General features: G+C 44.8%; 1 protein-coding gene across 6 annotated transcripts in view; it reads left to right on the top strand.

The window, feature by feature from the left end:
* Positions 1-21688, top strand: part of MAPK10 (mitogen-activated protein kinase 10) — a 247710-nt gene that overhangs the window by 67121 nt on the left and 158901 nt on the right. For 4 of the 6 annotated variants that reach the window (XM_082236532.1, XM_082236535.1, XM_082236531.1 and 1 more), the window contains exon 2: positions 5037-5250. The exons of the other annotated variants lie outside the window; for them this stretch is intronic. The gene's annotated coding sequence lies outside the window, so the exon portion shown is untranslated. The remainder of the gene's footprint in view (positions 1-5036; positions 5251-21688) is intronic. 6 annotated transcript variants of the gene reach the window in all.

Genomic DNA, 21688 nt, shown 5'->3' with positions numbered 1-21688 from the left:
TCCCGCAGTTTGGTCAAACTCATGCTGGTAGCTTCGAGAACACTGTCCAACCATCTCGTCCTCTGTTGTCCCCTTCTCCTTGTGCCCTCCATCTTTCCCAACATCAGGGTCTTTCCCAGGGAGTCTTCTCTTCTCATGAGGTGGCCAAAGTATTGGAGCCTCAGCTTCAGGATCTGTCCTTCCAGTGAGCACTCAGGGCTGATTTCCTTCAGAATGGATAGGTTTGATCTTCTTGCAGTCCATGGGACTCTCAAGAGTCTCCTCCAGCACCATAATTCAAAAGCATCAATTCTTCGGCGATCAGCCTTCTTTATGGTCCAGCTCTCACTACTCACTACATACATCACTACTGGGAAAACCATAGCTTTTACTATATGGACCTTTGTTGGCAAGGTGATGTCTCTACTTTTTAAGATGCTGTCTATCTTTCTTTAAATGTTGTTTGTCGTTAAAAACAGACCATGCCCACCCCCTTTCCCCACAAGAAATGGTTAAAGGCAGGTCATGTTCAAATCAGGGCAAACAGTTGCTGAGCTTCCTATTTCGAGGAAGTCGTCTTCTCTCCCCTCCTGGCTTAATACACAGAAATTATTTTCTTCCCTTGCCTCCCTGTGTCCCCAGCTTGAATTCTATTGGAGTTTCTCAGCCTAAAGGACTTCATTGTGGGTTTTTTTTTTTTGTACTCCATGCCTTTGTGCTGCGTTATTGGAGCACCTGCCTGTCTGAAAGAACGTCCCTCAAGGCGATGAATGCTGGATGCGTCTCGCTTTGGGACTCGTCAGTTGTCTGCCCTTGAATCGGATGTCGAAATTGCTGTGGGAGGAGGCGATGGCGCTGCTAGAGAGTCGAGAGGGAATAGGGATTTGAATTAGGTCGCCCCCAGTGTGGCAGCAGCTAAGCTGGGAACTGGCAGGCGTTACTTTACGGTGCCAAGGAGCAGCGATGTTTGCTGCTGATCCCTTTAAATGTCCCCAGGCATCGCTTGGCCTGCCTCCTCATTCCTACTCCTGTCATAGGAACATAGGAAGCTGCAGGTACTGAGCGAGACGGTCTAGCTCAGTGTTGCCTTCACTGGCTGAAAGTCAGGATTTCAGGGGAGGAGTCTCTCTGAGCCCTGCCTGGAGTTTCCAGGGATTGAACCCAGAACCTTCTGCATCCAAAACAGATGCTCTACCAATGAGCTACGGCCTTTCCCCAATAAGTAAGTCATAAATAAATAAGCATCAGTAGTTTACTGCCAAGAATTGCACCGTGAGAATGTCGGAGAAACGTAGAGGAAAGCTGGGGAATGTTCTCTCTTTGTACTGCAGACAAATTTCCGAATAGTTATCTCTGGTTGAAAAAAGGTCTGAGATTTGTGTGTGTGTGTGTGTGTGTTGTAGAGAATGAGTTAATTGGCACTATTCCATGCGGTTTTGCTTCCATACTATGTTTATCTGCAACGAAAAAAATAGGCAATAAGTCTTTCCATTTGGTTTTTCCTGTAATCAGTTGGATCAATTTTGTACAGAAAACATTCGGTGCACAGTTACATTACACTAAGCAGAACAGCTCTCTGATGTAAACAAATTTGCAGGAAGCTTTGGAAAAGGAAATGCGGATGATAAAAAAAGAGTTGATGATAAAAGATCACGAGTTCTGCTTACAGAGGCCTGGTCTACATTATCAATATATATCAGATTTATACAACTTTACCTGTTGTGGCTATTCCTAAAGCATGGGTGGGGAACCATTTTCCACTTGGGGTCCACATTACATCACAGGCAACCTTTTGGGGGGGCTCACACCAGTAGTGGATGGGGCCATAGGCAAATGTGCGTATGCTGTAACCTGAATGATCTCCATTCTGTCCAGCAATGCAGGCTTTACCCTTTGGAATTTTGCTGAACTTGAACTTTCTAGCCTAGACAGCTGTTCCTCTTTGAATGGTGGGGTACATTCCAGCCATGCAAAAATTAGATGTTTCTATCTATGTACTCATCTTTCCATCCAGGCAATGCAAAAGGTAGTATCACTGTTCATTGATACGTCCCAACCAGGCAAATTTTCTCCAGGAGGGCAGAGAGCTTGGTAAAGAAAGGGCATGGTCTGGAGAAAAAGAGGTGCAGTCAGTCTTGAGGGACAGAGAGGGGCTTGAGGTTCTCCGTCCCTGCCCCAAAGGATTCTGGGAACTGTAGTTCATAATGTACTAAGAATTCTTCCTTCGAGGTTCATAGCCTCCACAAATGATGATTCCCAGGATTCCCTGGGAAAGGGAATAGTTCTTAAACTTAGTTTAAATCTTTAGCTTGGATATGCCAAGAAGAAGAAGAAGAAGAAGAAGAAGAAGAAGAAGAAGAAGAAGAAGAAAGCCCAGGAAGTGAGTTGTGCTGAAGAATCACCTGAAACATGAATTTTTAATATGGAAAGCAATTCAGAACAAGAAGAAAAAGTGTGAAGAGGCAGTTTTGCTATAAGGACACAGAGAAACCACAGATTGTCAAGGTTTCCCAGCAGGTATCCACACAGAAAAATAGATGTGTTTGTAATTATCACATTTACAGTCGGCGTGGCTGATGTTTTAATTCCCTGCATGGAAGTGCTTTCTGTGGAGGGAATTCATAATATCTGTAAAGGTAAAGGTAAAGGTAAAGGTACCCCTGCCCGAACGGGCCAGTCTTGACAGACTGTGGGGTTTGTGCGCCCATCTCACATTTATTGGCCGGGGGCCAGCGCTGTCCGGGGACACTTCCGGGTCACGTGGCCAGCGTGACATCGCTGCTCTGGCGAGCCAGAGCCGCACACGGAACGCCGTTTACCTTCCCGCTGGTAAGCGGTACCTATTTATCTACTTGCACCCGGAGGTGCTTTCGAACTGCTAGGTGGGCAGGCGCTGGGACTGAACAGCGGGAGCGCACCCCGCCGCGGGGATTCGAACCGCCGACCTTTCGATCGGCAAGCTCTAGGCGTTGAGGCTTTAGCCCACAGAATATCTGAAGCAGCATTAAATCTCATTTAAATCCACGAGACTTAAATTTTGTCTACTGGCAAGATTAGCTCAACTCATGTTGCTTCTTGAGGCAGAGGACAAGATGGCGCCCAGCTCATACCCCCCAGAGAAGCCAACCAGGTTGACTTTTGAGTCTTATTTTCAGCGCTGGTGATGAGACATTGCCCTCCATCTTACCTGAGGGCAGAAGGCTAGAATAGGGGGTGCAAGGCAGGCCGTGAGGTGCATGCACTCTGCCCCCCCAACACCATGCTGTTGTTTCCTGATACCTAACACCTGCCACCTGAGGTAGCTTCTTCACTCTGCCTAATAGTAGGGGCAGCTCTGTTGACTGGTGAACTTAACACTCTATGGGGGAAGACCCATAAAACTATAGATCTATATGCAGATTCTAGTCGTTCCATGATGAGTTTTCTCGCATCAGAAAACATCCCCTTGCTTTTCCTTATTATGCTTCTCCTCATCCCATAAACATTGTCCCCCCCCCCAACCACACCTTGGAAGCTTTGTACCATACCCTCCAACATTTCTCCGATGAAAATAGGGACGACCCGTTCCATAATGATAATTTTACTATTTATACCCCACACATCTTGCTGGGTTGCCCAACCATTCTGGGCAACTTCCAACACACACACACACACACACACACACACACACACCATAATAAAACATTAAACTTTTAAAAAAACTTCCCTATACAGGATTGCCTTCAGACAGCTTGGGGGGTTGGATAACTCCGTATCCTCCAACATTTCTCCAATGAAAATAGGGACATCCTAAGGAGAAGTGGGACATTCCGGGATCAAATCAGAAAACGGGATGGCTTCTCTAAATTAGGGACACCCCTGGAAAATAAGGACACTTGGAGGGTCTGTTATACATCCAAAATATCCGTGTCAGCGAGCTCCTCCCCAACTTAAAATCCAAAACACCTGGAGAAAAATAGATGGTGAAAATACAGGAGAAGGTGTGCAAATATTCTTATTTCACCTACAGACCAATCCATACCCCTGATCTGCCTTGCTACAGAGGGTCGGGTTGCGGGTGAAGATGTCCCTCCACTGGCCTTCGCCATCAATGGAGCTCTTCATGATTGCTGACAGCCACCATTTTTCGATTGTTCACCACTTATCTATATACTAGGAAGTAGGCCGTTGAAATCAGAGACCTGCCACCCTCTCCATGATTTTCTTTTAGGATAGCCTCAGAGTATTGCATCTTGCCAGCAATGCCTGTGTATTTCTGGAGTGTTTTTAACCTGTTCGCTGTACTCTCAGTACAGTACATTTTCGGCCTGCATCCAACTCAATTATGGGCAGTATACAGAATGAATTTAATTAGATTTGCCATAGCCGAAAGGAAGTCTGTGTAATGTAGAGTCAGGGGAGGCTGTCCATTGCTGTTGTTAAGATTTTGCAAAGAAAACCAGAGAAAGTTGATGGCTGATGCATTTTGCATTTTGATGATGTATTTTGATGCAAAACCAAGGGCCAAATTGGATGTGAAAATAAATGCACCTGAATCTAATGAGCAGGGTATTTTTTTATTTTTATTTTAAAAAGGAAATTGTATCAGTTGGAGCTAATAATATCAATGAGATTGAGCAGGCATGGGAGGGGTGTGTGTGCGAAGACCCACCCTTCATAGCTGTCAACTTTCCCCTTTCCTATTTGGAATAAGGGAATTTCCCTTAAAAAAAGGGAAACGTTGACAGCTATGCCACCCTTTTCTCTGCTGCAGTCCTGAGGAAAACAAGTCTTTGCTTTGGGGAAACCTTCTGTTAGCATTGCCTTTTGTTATGGGGTCCCAAGTATGCAAATCATATTAGTTGTTCTACATTGCAAGTTTTTCCCAGATTGCAAGCTGATAGCAGAAAGCTGGGAATCAATTATGTATACTGATGGTGCTATATAAGTAATAGCGCACAGCAATAATAATAAGAATTGTGGGGTTTTTTGGGTGGGGGAGGAGAGCTTTTAATCTTAGCAATTGCCAGATTGAAGAGCTTAAATCAACCTCTCTTGGTTTCTCAAATGTTTGGCAGGTGTGAAACTGGGGATTCAAGCCCTCCCTGCACTGCCTTTTCTCTGAGCTCCAGATGAAGCGGAGACTTTGCAGACAAGAGCACCTAAGGAGGGAGAGCGGCAGCAGGAGGAGTTGGCGTTCAGCTGCAGAGCCTCAAGTCTTCCCATCCATAGGTGGCCAAGCACCAGCATTTTAAAGGTCTCCATCTCCCTTTCCTGCCTTTAGACACTAAGGTATGTCTCTTTTGCCGTAGGAATTTAGGTGGCGCTTGGCCGTGTGGTCTCTGCCTCGGCATTGACGCCTCCCGCCTCCCTCTGCTTCTTGATTCCAAGCACTTAATTCTTGGCTTGCTCATATTCTGCTTCTGCTGCCCTGCTCTTCCATGTGCCAGCTTGTTCCTCCCACTCTCCAAGCCAGCCCTTAGCACTGTGTGCTTTCAATATGTTCCCACGCCCTGTCCTACACCCAGAGGTTTCATGGTAACAAAGATGGTTGCATTTCTAAACAGTAGGTTGAGGCTAGAGAAGGAGTGAGACGAGCTGGCTGAGTGGCAGGTTCAGTACATACTTTCCCTGCAGAAGATCTCAGGTTCAGTCTCCAGCCTCTGCAGGTAAAGTTGAAAAAGTCCTCTGCCCATAGCTGTCAACTTGCAGCCTCGAAAATAAGGGATCAGCAGCCAAAATAAGGGATTTTCGTAGCACAGGTATGTTCAACTTCTGAGCCCCTCCAAGCCAAAGGCAGAAAGCCCAGCCAACAGCCAAACGAAGCCTCAAGCGGTGGTTCCCACAGCGCAGCAACCCAGCAAAGGGGATGCAGCAAGGAAAACCACTGTCACCTCTCCGCTGGGAAGTGTTGAGCAAAGGCGAGTCCCCAGGCAACGCAGCTGATTTGATCGGCACAAGGCATGCAAACTCCACCCCCCAGTCGTTCTTAGACTGGCCGGCAGGGAGGGAGGGAGAGGAGCTGCTTCCTTTGAAACCCAGGAAATTTAAGGGACATCATCAATAAGGGACAGCAGCGGGACACGGCGCTGGGATAAGGGACTTTCCTGCCAAATAAGGGACGGTTGACAGCTATGCCTCTGCCCCCAAACCTGGAGGCTGCCTGTCAGTGTAGATAGCACTGTGCTATTTGAACCTGTGGCACAGCTTTTTATATTATTAATTTGTGTCTTTCTGCTTTCAAGCATCTGATGCTCAAATGGCCTGTTCCAATAACAACAGAAATAATTCAAGAAGTAGCTTTATCTAGCTTGGATAAAGCAAAATTCATTTTAGTTCTTGCAAGGAACTCCAGTCATTTAGGGTGCTGAGTGCCGCAAGGAACTGGGAGTACAAGGCAGTTGCAAACAAAGCAGTTTCCATCCCTTGATCCTAGCCAGAATTCCTGGCTAGCTTGATTTATTCCAGCTTGTTCAATCAATCAATATTTCCTTAATGCACAGAAAGAAAATTGCCTAACAGGCTGCTCCATCCCAGGCTTTGTACTTGACTTGCAAGGCAGAGCCTGCTCGGGCAAAAAGAATTAAAGAGGTGGAGATTGACTGTATGCAGATATGGAAGCTGAGACTTGTATTGGCCTCTTAGCATCAAGCTTTCAGCAGTTTCCAAGGTTCTTGGTGCACAGGGACACAGCAAAGCCAGCCAGCTGTTGACCTGAGGACCAGACTGGATGCAGGACTGGGAGATCAACATCTGCTGAGGCCCATCTTATGGAGAATGGTCCATTTGCAGTCCCTGGAGCCCCTCAGGCTGCCCATCTCCTTTCTTACCTGACTTCCCTGAGCATATAACCAGAATTAAGAGGAAATAACTGGTGCAGCCACCTGTACCCAGCTTGCCATGTTGTTCAGGGTGGATTGGGCCACTCACAAAAAAACGTATTTGAAGGGGCCGGTGCTGCCAGGCGTGATAAGGTGAGCTCACTCAGTGAGGGGGTCCAAGGAGGGCATCTTGCCCCAACCCCCTGCTTCCAAGAACTGGCATCACATATAAGGCTAGGAAGGGGAGATCTTGTAGCATCGAAAGGAAAAGTGTGCAGAACTTTATCCCCTCCCATGTCTGTTGCACCAGTCACTTTTCTCAATGCCTGGCTCCAGTCTCCTGCACATTATTCTTTCTGCTGCTTAAAGACCTGCCCGTCCCCTTTTCTGGCTCCACTGCTTTGTGTGTAATAATAATAATAATAATTAATAATTTATTTATACCCCACCCATCTGGCTGGGCTTCCCCAGCCACTCTGGGCGGCTTCCAACAGAATATTAAAATACAATAGTCTATTAAACATTAAAAGCTTCCCTAAACAGGGCTGCCTTCAGATGTCTTCTAAAAGTCTGGTAGTTGTTTTCCTCTTTCACATCTGGTGGGAGGGCGTTCCACAGAGCGGGTGCCACTACCGAGAAGGCCCTCTGCCTGGTTCCCTGTAACTTGGCTTCTCGCAGCGAGGGAACCGCCAGAAGGCCCTCGGCGCTGGACCTCAGTGTCCGGGCAGAACGACACTGGAAGTGTTTACCCAGCATGGAAACCGCCTCCAACCATTTCATAACTGGGAGTGGCAGTGAGCCTCTCCAGATTGATGTTACTGGTTTTGTGGGGGGTTTTTTGGAGGTGCGTTCTATGATAGGCTATTGGCACAATAATAGTGGTGGATCTAAACTAGGCTATCTGCACATCATTCCAATTTATTAGTTGTTCTGTGATGCTTCCCTAAAGTTAGTGCATTACTGCCATATGAAAAGTTGCAGGGTTTCAGCAGAGAGTTAGGGGACATGCAGCAAGTGGAAGTGAAGCAGTGTGTGTCTACCCTGAAACTTAAGCGATACTGAAAGCAGGATCATTAGTTAAGGCTGAAACAACAAAACAATGCCCCGCCTCCCACAAACACATTTAAAAGGCCTTAGAATATTAACTGCCCAAAGGCCTGGTTGAAGAGAACATGCACCAATTAGAAGTGTGTTTCTACCCTGAAAGCATCCTGCAATACTGAAAATCGAATCGTATATAATTGCCCCAATACCACCTTGAGCAAAGATTGCAATGAATTCTTAATAAAAAGGACAGAAGGAAGAACTCTGTGTTGGGGACTGCTGTATGAGCCCAAAGCAATTGTTTGGCAGGGGGCTTCCCATGGTAACTGACTTTCCTTTCTAAATGCAGTTTTATTTTTTAGTTTCCCCCCCCCCACAGTTTAAAACTACTGGTGGCCACAGTGCTGCTGCTGTGCCCTTGAAATTGTCAGCAGACTCAGTGGCTTTTAAACTAGAAAAAGGAAAAGGAAGGAAACCTTTCCTCCCCAAGCACAAATCAGTGTGTCAAACAGTCTGGGCTGCTTTTGCCCTAATTCTCGCTTTGCCTGAAATGCTTAGAATGAGGTAGCTGCATAAGTGAGGCTCCATTCATGTCCATATTTTCCTTATAATTTGCTTAGGATTCTTTCAATTGCAATTGACACATAAGTAGAGAGGTGAAAGCCCGACCCATAATCTCTTATTAATTCTTATTAATCGTTTGCATCAGCAGGGCTTCTGTGTTGCAGCTGCAGGCACCAAAGTCATACTTTCCTGAGCATGTAATAGTACCCTTTGGGTCTGCCTTTTCTCCTGCCTGCTGTCCTCCATTCCCCTCCCCCCACTTCTCAGATGATTCCTTGGAATGTGGGAACAGTGATGGTAACAGCCTCAGGGGGAGAGCTTGCAGCAGGAGCTGCCATTAGCCACAAGTGGAAGCCATAATTTTTTACATTAATGCATGGCTCATTTTGGACGGAAGTAGCAGGGAGACGCTAGCTAACCTGTAGCAGGGTAAAGGTAAAAAGGTAAAGGGACCCCTGACCATTAGGTCCAGTTGTGGCTGACTCTGGGGTTGCGGTGCTCATCTCGCTCTATTGGCCGAGGGAGCCAGCATACAGCTTCCGGGTCATGTGGGCAGCATGACTAAGCCGCTTCTGGCGAACCAGAGCAGCGCACGGAAACGCTGTTTTACCTTCCCGCTGAAGCGGTACCTATTTATCTACTTGCACTCTGACGTGCTTCCAACCTGCTAGGTTGGCAGGAGCAGGGACCGAGCAATGGGAGCTCACCCCGTCGCGGGGATTTGAATCGCCGACCTTCTGATCGACAAGTCCTAGGCTCTGTGGTTTAACCCACAGCGCCACCGTGCTTGCAGGTATTTCAGGCAAACTCTGAAGGAGGTGACTCAGAGGGGGTTCTCTTCCAGTCTAACTCATATGTTTGCTTTCTTTCCTGTTTTACAGCTTGTGTATATTGCACGATTCTAATAAAACCTCAAAGAAGGCCAGAAAAAGAATAAAACAATCAAATTATCAGCAAAGAAACAGTTAGAAAGAAGTATTCCAAATAAAAATAAAATGAAATCGTCAGTAAGCTAAAACCAGATTAAAACCTACGGCAACTTAGACTTGCCAAAAGGAAAAAAAAAGTTTTTAGCAGGTACTGAAAAAGAGCACCTGTCTGATATCAATAGGCGGAGAGTTCCGAAGTGTGGCTGCTGCTGCAGTAAATGATTGATTTGTTGCAAGGGCCAATGGGTATAATGTGACACATGTAACAGTGCCAGTTCTGTAGATCGAAGTGGTCAAGTTTGCACATACAGTCGTACCTCGGAAGTCGAAGGGAATTGGTTCAGGAAGTCTGCCCGACTTCCAAAACGTTCGGAAACCAAGGCATTCCGATTGGCTGCAGGAAGCTCTCCTTAACAAACTACAATTCCCAGGGTTATTGGGGGATGACAACCCATGGCTGTCTAAGTGCTATAAGAATGCTTTAGACGTGTAGTGTGAATGTTGCCAGAAGGTCTATGTCTGGCATTAGGCAATGAGGCCAAAATCAAAGGACCAGAAGGGGACCCAAAGGAGTATTCACAATGGCTGACCTCAGAAATAGGTCGCAGCATTGCTGTGCAAGGTAGAGAGGCTAATGCAGAACTAAGATAAGGTATGGAAAGTTTGTGGAATTATCCGAAGCAAAATACAAATACAGTGGTACCTCGGGTTACAGATGCTTCAGGTTACAGACTCTGCTAACCCAGAAATAGTACCTCAGGTTAAGAACTTTGCTTCAGGATGAGAACAGAAATAGTGTGGCGGTGGCACGGTGGCAGCTAGAATCCCCATTAGCTAAAGTGGCACCTTAGGTTAAGAACAGTTTCAGGTTAAGAACGGACCTCCGGAACGAATTAAGTTCTTAACCCGAGGTACCACTGTACCAAGCACTGTTTTTGGTGTGTTGGTGTCCTGGCTTGTTGCTATTTTGAGCATACTTCAGGATTTTGAACATACTTCAGGAGAGCCAGTGTGGTGTAGTGGTTAAGAGTGGTGGACTTGTAATCTGGTGAACCGGGTTCGATTCCCTGCTCCTCCACATGCAGCTGCTGGGTGACCTTGGGCTAGTCACACTTCTTTGAAGTCTCTCAGCCCCACTCACCTCACAGAGTGTTTGTTGTGGGGGAGGAAGGGAAAGGAGAATGTTAGCTGCTTTGAGACGCCTTTGGGTAGTGATAAAGCGGGATATCAAATCCAAACTCTTCTTCTTCTAATTCTTTGAATAAGGCTTTGAGAGATAGAGAGAGAAAGGCTGCAATATTGTTATTCTGAAAAAAAGAGAAATATTTTTTTTCTTGAAATGTCCGATTTCCTGCATTGTAATAGTGCTGCAACATTATAAGGGGTCATTTGAATCCTGCCTCGTTCTCCTGCTACATTGAATGGGAGGAATGTTTGAGCAGGAAACTTCAGAAACTCGCTGGTTCCCAATACCTTAACTCCTCTTCTGTAGCAGAGTAAGCAGAGTCTTCCTTAGAGTGGGATTCTGACTAGCTACTTGCCCTGTTAACCAAACTTCTCTTTCTCAAAGAAAACAGAGCAGTGCAGGCTTTCTTTGATTTCACAGACGCTGCCAACGTTCGCCAAGAAAAGCTGACTCTGCATTTTAACACTTCCAGCAGTACTTCTGTGTTTTATACTTACTTCAGGCTTTGCATTTGCCGTGCTGCTGCAACAGTTACCCGAAAAAGAAGGGAAGGAAGAAGCAATCTTGCTAGCCTGGCACTATTCTAAGATGGGAATTGCCAGGCTATTGGCCATGAGCCATGTGTGCTTGCCAAGAAGCCTTTATGCAACTCCAGGGCCATTCTCATGGCTGCTGGTTCCTCAGAATGGCCCTAAAGCAAATATAATTGTTTGCCATGGCTTTGGAAGATATATGGCTGCTGAAAATACATATGAACATATAAAGATGTCCTAGGGCAGTGGTTCTCAACCTGTAGGTCCCCAGATGTTGTTGGACTACAACTCCCACCATCCCTGAGCTCTAGCCTTGCTAGCTAGGGGTGATGGGAGTTGTAGTTCAACAACATCTGGGGACCCACAGGTTGAGAAAGGCTGCCCTAGGGTGTCTCATACTATTGTTACATCTAGCTCAGCATTGTATACAGGGATATGGATGCAGGTGGCGTGGTGGTCTAAACCACTGAGCCTTTTGGGCTTGCAGATTAGAAGGTTGGCGGTTTGAATCCCTGTGATGGGGTGAGCTCCCATTGCTCTATCCCAGCTCCTGCCAACCTAGCAGTTCAAAAGCATACCAGTGCAGTTAGATAAATAGGTACTGCTGTGGTGGGAAGGTAACCGGCGTTTCCGTGCGTTCTGGTTTCCATCACAGTGTTCCATTGTGCCAGAAGCAGTTTAGTCATGCTGGCCACATGGCCCGGAAAGCTGTCTGTGGACAAACGCCGGCTCCATTGGCCTGAAAGAGGAGATGAGCACTGCAACCCCATAGTTGCTTTGACTGGACCCATCCAGGGGTCCTTTACCTTTACTTTTTGTATGCTGGAGTAAGAAATTGAGTGGGGGGCATTCAGATAAGTGAACAACCACACCCATGCTTGATTTCTGGCCTCAAAATCCACTCACTTTGCAACCCCATGGCACCTGTTGAAACTACCACTTGTCAAGTGTCAATGTTTGCTCGGAAGATGTAATGACAGGGGCAGGGTTTTTGGTGGTGGTGTGGAGGGTAATAAGCCTTCTGATTCCCTATCCTTAAATATTTGGTCTGACCAGCAGCAGCTTTCCAGAGTCTCAAAGTTTTGCAGACTTATCTGCCTGTCTCTCACCCTATGTGTTTACATTGCTTAGTGGGATCCAAACTGCAAGAGAAAGGCCATCGCATCCCATTCCACTGATCATCCTTTCTAGGAGAAGTTAGCTTACATTTGGAAAATTAGGCACTTAAGAGCTGGTTCACACATGCACATATATCACTCAATTTCTCCTTGCATTGACAAGCCCTGAAGACTTATATTCTGCAGTGCCTCATGAGCAATGTGATGCAAATTCTAATGTGCACCATTACGATATGTTTTAATGGTTCAACACTGTTTCAACTCTGAATGCAGACTTATTATTTTGCTGTTTTATACCTGGCAGATGAATGTAAGAACTGGCTCCATTGAAAAGCCTTTCCTTTGAGGCAGGCCTGAGGAACGTCCAGCCCAAGGGACTAATTCAGCCTGGCCCAGGTCCCAGTTTGGCCTGCAAGGCTCTTTCCTCCGAACAATGTCATAAGCAACATCTGGTGTGGGGCAGTTAAAGGTGTGGTGGGTAGTTAGAGGTGTAGGGGTTCAGGGTCACGGGGGGGGGTCAAAGACCCATTACTGTTTCTCCAGCAAAGGTCACTGTTGACAGCTTCTGTTGACAGCCTCCTACAGCCTGAGAGCTATTTAGCTGTTAGAGCTAATCGGAATGAAAAGAAGTGAGTCAGTCACTGAGGATTGGCATCTAGGTGTTGGGAGATCCTACACACAAGTAGAAATCTGAGAGAGACACATGCCCGACTGGCATGTTCTCTCCCTTCTGGTCAGTTGGGAGATTCAAAAGCTTTCTCCAGCCCGAACATCACAGCGACTGATACCAAGAGGCACCAGCACACTTCAGGATCAGCGGAGTATAGGCAGTCAGCGTTCAGACTCAGTAGCGCAGCTTTTGGCTAAACTGCGTTTATTTACATATACAGTGGTACCTCGGGTTACATACGCTTCAGGTTACATACGCTTCAGGTTACAGACTCCGCTAACCCAGAAATAGTGCTTCAGGTTAAGAACTTTGCTTCAGGATGAGAACAGAAATTGTGCTCTGACGGCGCGGCGGCAGCAGGAGGCCCCATTAGCTAAAGTGGTGCTTCAGGTTAAGAACAGTTTCAGGTTAAGAACGGACCTCAGGAATGAATTAAGTACTTAACCCAAGGTAACACTGTACACACTTGGAGCATTGTAACTCATCTCCTTCCTCTTTAGCATCAGACAGCAAAGAGAAAAAACAAAAGGACAAATGTCCTACATCATGGAAACACAGTAATAAAAACATCCTGTCTCCGTCACTTCCCACAATGTGGAATGAAAACATACACCATCATGTGATAAAAAGAATCCCATGACTGCAACATGGGGAATGAATCCTAACACTAGGGTCACTCTAGAGAAGGCATGTAGGAAGAACACTGAGCATTTAGTAACACTGAAAACAGCAGTTTCTTCACTTACAAGAGAATGGTGGGCAAGTTCTGTTATGTATAATGGAACTTAAAAAATAAATAACTTACAACTTAAATTACTCTGAAAAGTGATATTGGAGCACTCCAAATAATTTTCCCATGCACAGAAAATAGATCTAGCTGAAGGAAAACGCATGGAGATCTGCATTGTTTGTTGCAATGTCTCCCCAATGATTCTTACTGATTCTTATTATAAGTTTATTGTATAATATTAGAAGGTTCTATCATCTTAGATGGGTATGTGGTTGTGAGGGGGCGGGACTGTGACTGTCCTGAAGGGACACTGCTGCTGTCAGTGCACAATTGGGAGCCTTGAAGTGCCCTCCTGATTATTCATTGGCAAGAGAGGCTTTGCTGTCAGCGCATATCAGCTGATAGGCAGTGACATCTAGTGTGTTGACTTCCCATGGGGATCTCTGTTGCTGATCCGTGCTCTTTATAGCATAGCTTGCTGCACTATGAAAGAGAAATTGGTCACCAGATGTCATGATAATATCAGGTCATGTGGCCTGCTGGGGTGGGGGGTGGGGATCCAGGATTTGGCCTTCTGGCCTGATCTCGTTTCTCCACTCCTGATTTGAGGTGAAAGAAAGGTATCCCAAGATCTGTCATGGTCTGTTCACAAATACATGCAAATCCTTGATGCTGTAGTCTTCTAGCAATGAGCATGTGTGTACTAGCCCCAATACATTTGCTTAATTCATTTAATTATAATGGTGGTGACTCCAGCCTCTGAAAATAAAATTTCACCAAAATAAAACAGGAAAATAATAAGTCTGCATTCAGAGTTGAAACCGTGTTGAACAATGAAAACATATCATAATGGTGCACATAAGAATTTGCATCACATTTTTCATGAGGCACTGCAGAATATAAGTCTTCAGGGCTTGTCAAAAGACAGGAAGAGACGTGGCTTTGCTGAAGTTATACTACAGCTGCGGAGCCACCACTGAGAAGTCTTGTCAACATTGCCTGCAAAACTGGTCTTTGCTGATTGACAGGCCAGAAGGCAGGGCCTACGATGCCAACCTTTGGGTTCAGGTAGATGCATATCCTTCAGAAAACCTGGCCCTAGGTCATATGGGACTTTAGAGTAGGTGTGAGGAACCTTTGGTCCTCTGAATGTTGCTAAACTACAGCTCCCATCAACCCGGCAAGCATGGTGAATGGCAAGGGATGATGGGAGTTGAAGTTCAGCAACATTGGGGGTGGGGCAGAGGTTCTTCAAACCTGTTTTAGAGGTTAACACCAGCGCTTCAAGTTGAGCAGCCATCACACAGGTACCACAATGGGAATTAATTTCAGTTATTAGTGTCACTCTTGAAAACTAAAGGCACCACAGAACTGCCAGATTAAATTAAATTTATTGAGGTTCCCACCCCAATAATGTCAGATCATGGAAAGAGAAAAAAGTGTACAGATGAATAATGTTCATAATTACCTGCTGGTGTCTGGCATGGTTATATGTACATATAATTTGAGAAATAGGCTGTTCCTTATCTTGAAGGCACAATGAGATTCTGTAGACATTTTCTGTTGACATCAATGGAAACATAAGCAGGCCCCAGGCTCTGTTATTATAAAAACTTGTAATTAACCAGTAACATTTAAAAAACAAATGGAGATGAGGGTGATTTCCTTTGGATAACCTTCAAATCCGCAATGCATTGATAAATATAAAAATCATTCTGCAGACTTGATTCTCATTGAAACAGCTGATGACATTTTGTAGACTGCCAGAGGTTGTTGGGCCTTCCAAATAAGACCTTAGGATACCTTTGTTGGAAATGACGCCAATCTATAATGAAACAAGTAAGCAGGCAAGACAGGACACTGTCTGGAAACAATGTTCTCTACTTGCTTTTAGAAAAAGGCAACAATGACAATGAACTCACCTGATTCTACAGCTGCTTTAGCACTTGTTGTTGTTTAGTCGTGTCCGACTCTTCGTGACCCCATGGACCAGAGTACGCCAGGCACTTCTGTCTTCCACTGCCTCCTGCAGTTTGGTCAAACTCATGCTGGTAGCTTCGAGAACACTATCCAACCATCTCGTCCTCTGTCGTCCCCTTCTCCTTGTGCCCTCCATCTTTCCCAACATCAGGGTCTTTTCCAGGGAGTCTTCTCTTCTCATGAGGTGGCCAAAGTATTGGAGCCTCAGCTTCACGATCTGTCCTTCCAGTGAGCACTCAGGGCTGATTTCCTTCAGAATGGATAGGTTTGATCTTCTTGCAGTCCACGGGACTCTCAAGAGTCTCCTCCAGCACCATAATTCAAAAGCATCAATTCTTCGGCGATCAGCCTTCTTTATGGTCCAGCTCTCACTTCCATACATCACTACTGAGAAAACCATAGCTTTTACTATATGGACCTTTGTTGGCAAGGTGATGTCTCTACTTTTTAAGATGCTGTCTAAGTCATATGAAAGGGCAAATAGTTCACATGCTGCAGGGTGCCCAGCCCTGTTTCACTCATTTACTAAATTTCTTACACTTACACTGTTCTCTTCCTCTAGCCTGGATTTCCCAATTCATCTCTCCTTCCTGTAAACTTTAGTAGGCTGAGTTTTAGCCCTCGAGCTGCGCCACATGTCTTCAGAGTGATCTTACATTTTGGATTCTGATTTGCTCTGTGAGTTATTCAGGATGGCATGCCACACTTATGTACTTCTCATACACTATTTATGCATGTAAGAACTCCTCGCAGTGAACATCAACTTTAATCGAATTCATGAAGAGCTATCCCAGGACGCCCTGCTCTGAATTCTAAAGAGGACTTAATCGTTCTCTCTCTGGCTGGTAATGATACTCAGCGAAAATGAAGTATTATCAGAAAATCAGGTAACTGCCTTAACTGGTCATCCACTACGTTTAGGAAGGATACCATTCAGTTCATGTTAGAAAAGATGAAAAGTCCACCACCTGATGCTTGTAATATTGTCATGACAGGGAAATTGCTTCACTTAGCACATAAACCTGGTAACCAGGTGTTGTCTCTGCACACAACAATTTGTCTATATAATCAATGCTTAATTATTTGGGGAAAAAAGTGGCAGTGGAGGTTCTCACCTTCTTGAAGTCACCTCCTGATATCATCCTACTTTCATGCCTAAAACATGGTCTGGCCGTTGGGAACACGCCTTATATGTGGGTTTCACATTTTGGTTTGGAAGTAAACCATGGTTTGCAAGAACTATTGCTTGTACAGATATCATAGCAAACTATGTTTAGCACCTATCATTAATGCTGTTAGACCATGTGAAGGGAGAGGAAAGGGCTGGGATGCACACCTAAAGCATCTTCCCAGTGGTCAAGCCATGGTTGAGTTACGATCTCTGAACTGAGCCATACCATAGAAACCCTCCTCCCTAATCTCTGTTGTGTAGACCATTTGTGGTCACACCTTGGTGAGGGAAAAGTACTTTGGACATGGCCCAGGATACTTTCTTATATCCTAGGGCTGTGCCAGATGGCTGGGTATGTATTAAATTAAATTAAATTAAATTATTATTATTATTATTATTATTAAAACAGGTTAGGTGGCAGAACAGTGAGGAGAGCTGGCATGAATTAAGCCTTGCACAGAGTAAGATGATTGGTAAAGCACCTTTTAAATACAAACATTTATTAAATAAGTTCAATACTGCTGATACATATAGCAATGTGTGTGTTGGACTTGGACTGGGGAGACCTGGGTTCCAATGAAACTCATTAGGTGGCTGATTGAAAAGCTCGCTAAAATGCCTCAAATAAATAAAATTGCCCCCTGAAATATATTTGTGAGAACAGTTTAATGGGGCCTGGTCTTTACAACAGTGTATTCATTAGCTTGCAGTCAGCCAAAGCTTCAGAATCATAGGGGATTGCTTGATAGAAGTAAACTGCTGTGATGCCACAGAAACTCTCATAGCCTACTGACTCAGCCTGTTGGGTGTCTGCTCAGATTTCCCTTGGTGTTCACTTGGTGGGAGATAAAATGGGGCCAGGGGAGAAGACTGAGAGGACAGAAGGGAGACCAATATGTACAGTTCCATGTAGGACAGGTGTGGGGAACTTTGGCCCTCCAGATGCTGCTGAACCACAACTCCCATCAGCCCCAGAAAGCGTGGCCAAGGAAGATGGGGCAACAACATCTGGAGATTCAAGGGTTACCCACACCTGCTGCAAGGACAACTGAGATTCCAGTCTAATCTGTCAGCTGATGAGGTAAATTAAATGAGGTAAATTACCCTGCCTGAAAGACCAGCTGCCGGGCAGGGGAAGATTTAAGAAGCTGACTGCTATAATGCCAAAGGTTTGAGGCTGTGTTCTCTGGGACTTTCTTGGAAAACATCCAGGAGTGAGCTTGCTGGCAGTGGAGGGGGAGGGGGCACGCTCCAACAGCCTTGGCAAAATCATCCCTCGTAACTTGAAAGACTCACACCTGTCTTGCATCGTGTTGTGAAGCGAGCAGAAGATTCTTTGGCGATCTTTTAATATAATTAAGTTTCCCGAGTAAAATTACTTTGTATATCTTTATGGCCCCATAACTCCTCAAGTTCAGGTAATAAATAATCCGTGATGTCTCATAAAAAAACAAAAACCCATTGTTAAATACGCGGCCTTTATTATTAAAAGACTTCAAGAGACTTTCCACTGACTGATTGCGGCCCTGAATTTTGGCCTTAAAATTATTACCTTTGGCAGATGATAATTAAAACACTCACATCCATCCAGGTGACAACTAGTGCCGACATTCCTTCGGCAACGTGACGAAGAGAAGGAATGGCAATGTTCTGGATCTTTCTGGAAGCAGCAGGCCAGAAAGGACCCACTCAGCTTCCCCTCACACAACCATTTTTGATGAGTCCTCCATGAGATCTTTAATATGATTCACATGTAATCTTTTTATTTGTGGGGTTGAAACATGACAAAGCAATGACTTCCCTTTCCACTGTATTACCTGTTTATGAGAGCGCTCTTACAAGGATTTGTTTACTTGTGGGTTTGAGTCTCCATTAAGTTGCTTTTCGAAATTTATTTACAACCCCTAATAAACCTTACAAACACCCCACTTCTTTGAAGGAGAGAAACCACTTGTCTATAAGTCCTGAACCACCTTGGTATGCATATATGTCAAATTGCTACCATTAGAATACCACTTATGGGGTTTATAACCTGATTCCCCGGGAAATCTAATTGCCTTTTGTGGACAGAGAACCAAAATGCTTCTATATTTTATTTCTGCCCTGCACTCTTCATGACCAGACTGACTCTGGTTCGCAACCTCTGTCCAACAGCCATTTTGACTGATGTATACTGCCTGGCATGAAGAATGAGGAGGATATAGAAACCGTGTTTTTGGATGTGCCCTGTGACTGAAAACAGCTACCGTATTTTTCGCTCTATAAGACGCACCAGACCACAAGACGCCCCTAGTTTTTGGAGGAGGAAAACAAGAAAAAAAAAATTCTGAATCTCAGAAGCCAGAACAGCAAGAGGGATCGCTGTGCAGTGAAAGCAGAAATCCCTCTTGCTGTTCTGGCTTCTGGGATAGCTGCGCAGCCTGCATTCGCTCCATAAGATGCACAAACATTTCCCCTTACTTTTTAGGAGGGGAAAAGTGAGTCTTATAGAGCAAAAAATACGGTAGTTGGCTTGCATCCAGTAAAGTGAAGTGCAGAGGGATTAATGAAAGGTAGTCCTTTCCGTTTTATGGTGCCTTTATAAAACAGTGACTCAACCAAGCTCTTTTGTAATGGAAAGGAGATAGGAAGAGCAGGCCAATGACCCATCTAGTCTAGCATCCTGTTGTCACAGTAGATAACCAGATGCCTATGGCAAGCCCCAAAGCAGGACCTGAGACCTGCCAGTATTATTCAGTTGGATCTTGATAGCAAATGCATTGCTGTTGGAAGGGGTTGCTGTGATCTGGTGAGACCATAGATAGCAAGAGACAGCATGTAGGACACTAGCTCTGGAAAGTAAATTATGTGATAATGCAGCTTTCAAGTCTATTTGAAACACAGAGATTGAAGAAAACAATCAAGCAGAGGCTAGTTACTTCCTCCCGTTTTCTTGGTTGGGGTTCTTGCTTCATTCTAGCAGTTTCAGTTCTTGCAAGATGGTTTGCATTTCTGCTCAATGTTGCTGTTCAGTTGACTAAAGATTCCTTTGTTGTTGCTAAAGCTCAGTGTTTCTTACAGCTTGAACTGATGCAGCCATATATAAGCATATGATTGAGATCATGTTGGAAGTACAGCAGCAGGGGGCATTCAGTGTGTGACTTGAGGGGCTAATTCTGCTATTGGTCTGGATGGCAGTAGACTTTGATCGCTGAGACAACATTGAATAACACCCACATGGGCTATGTATATATGCCAGTAAATATTTAACAATATTTTAATGAATTTATAGAGATTAGCGAGACCTAAGTTATAAGTCTTGCAAGTTATAAGACCGAGTTATAAGTCTTGCATGTTAAAATGGGGGCTTGATTTGGGGACAAAGACTGTCTAGTCATTTCTCCAAACCATTCTGTATGCCAAAAAAAAGCTAATATCTCTAAAAGCCAGACTTTTCTCTCAGCTTCTGTTCCCTCACCAGCCAAATCTTTAATACTAGAAAGAAAGATTCTTCTGTTTCGTTCAAGACAGAAATTTAATCAAGAAAAGATGTTGTGGGGGAAAGCACTGGTCAAGTTCTGACATCCAGCTCTTCTGCAAAGATCCATCCCTCTTTAAATCTCTCCCCCCCCCCCACTTTCTTTGAACTTAGAAAAATAATGATAATCCTGATGGAACAAAAGGCAGTTTATGGGCAGAAGCAACCTTCTGTGGGCACCATCAGTGGAGATGTAGCTGTGTCCCAGCATCCATATCTCCAGCCAGGATGCTGGCAGTGCTCATCAAGGCCTCACAGAATGATAATGGTGTGTCTCTTGATGTGCACACAACATCAGTTGTTCTGTGTGACTACCAAAACTGGTGTGTAGAGCTGGATTTGGGCCAATGTTTGGATTTTCTTTTTAAAGGATATAACAACACCTCTGAAATAAATAAGGTTTCAGCCAGTCGAAACCAAGCATACTCAGAAACTGAAGGATGCATTTTATAGCCATGGGATGTAGGGCTTGTGGTTAGGAAGCTTTGCAACATTGTGCCGAAGGCTGCCACATTAGCACCAAGTAAGAGCATCTCCTCACATTTCACCTACAATTCTATTCTCTGTTTCCCTCGTGCACATTTCCAACACAATTTTCTCCTCCTTCAGATATATTCTGTGGCATCCTTGGGGATATAGTTCATAAAGGCAATTATGTTTTTGTTTATGAAAGTGTGAGGGTATTTTTGGGCAGTTTTCCTCACAGAGAGAAAGGAAGGCTATTTCCACAAGTCGCGTTTGATGCCAACAGAGACATTTCACTAAATAGAATTAAGTATCATAGCTAAGGGCATTAATGTTGCAGAACAGATTATTCCATACACAAGATTTTATTTCGCACAGCAAGGTTTTGGCCTCAAAACATATTTGGAGGTGGGCTGGAATAAACTAAAAATAGACCGTAAAGAACTAATGAATATGGGGGAACTAGAGGCAGACAAGCAAGGCAGAAAATGGCAAATTAGGGCAAGGGAAATGGTTTGCAACAAAAAGGTCTCAGGCTGTCTCTCCAGATAGGCTGGGAAAGAGTCCCTAGTTTCAACCACCCTTATCAGAATTGTACTCACAGGGCAATTTCTCTTCAGTATGGGAATACACATGAGCCCAGGGACTTCCAACAATATTATATTTCTCCCCACATACGAAAAAGCATCAGTGGTGGTACCAAACCTTTGTTGCAGTGAGCTAACCCCTCAGAGCCCTTCACTGCATCAAATAACTTGCAGAGTTGAGCATGGGGTCTCAATACTAAGCATGGTTATTGCTAATAAAGCTTCACTGTGTGTAAAATGCTTCACCTATCTCGGTCACCGCTGAAACCACCCAATGGCATAGGGCAGGTTGTGTTCCAGCCAATAAAAGGCAGCTTGGCAAAGGTCATAGTTTGAAGGAATGACTTGAACTCAGGACCCATCTTTTCCCATCGCTACACTGCAGTAGTTATTATATCCACATCTCATGCTGCCA

The sequence above is a fragment of the Podarcis vaucheri genome (genome assembly GCF_965113315.1).
Source record: "Podarcis vaucheri genome assembly, chromosome: 9".
Classification (NCBI taxonomy): domain Eukaryota; kingdom Metazoa; phylum Chordata; class Lepidosauria; order Squamata; family Lacertidae; genus Podarcis; species Podarcis vaucheri.
Note: the sequence above shows the minus strand (reverse complement) of the source record. Positions and strands in the feature narration are given on the sequence as shown.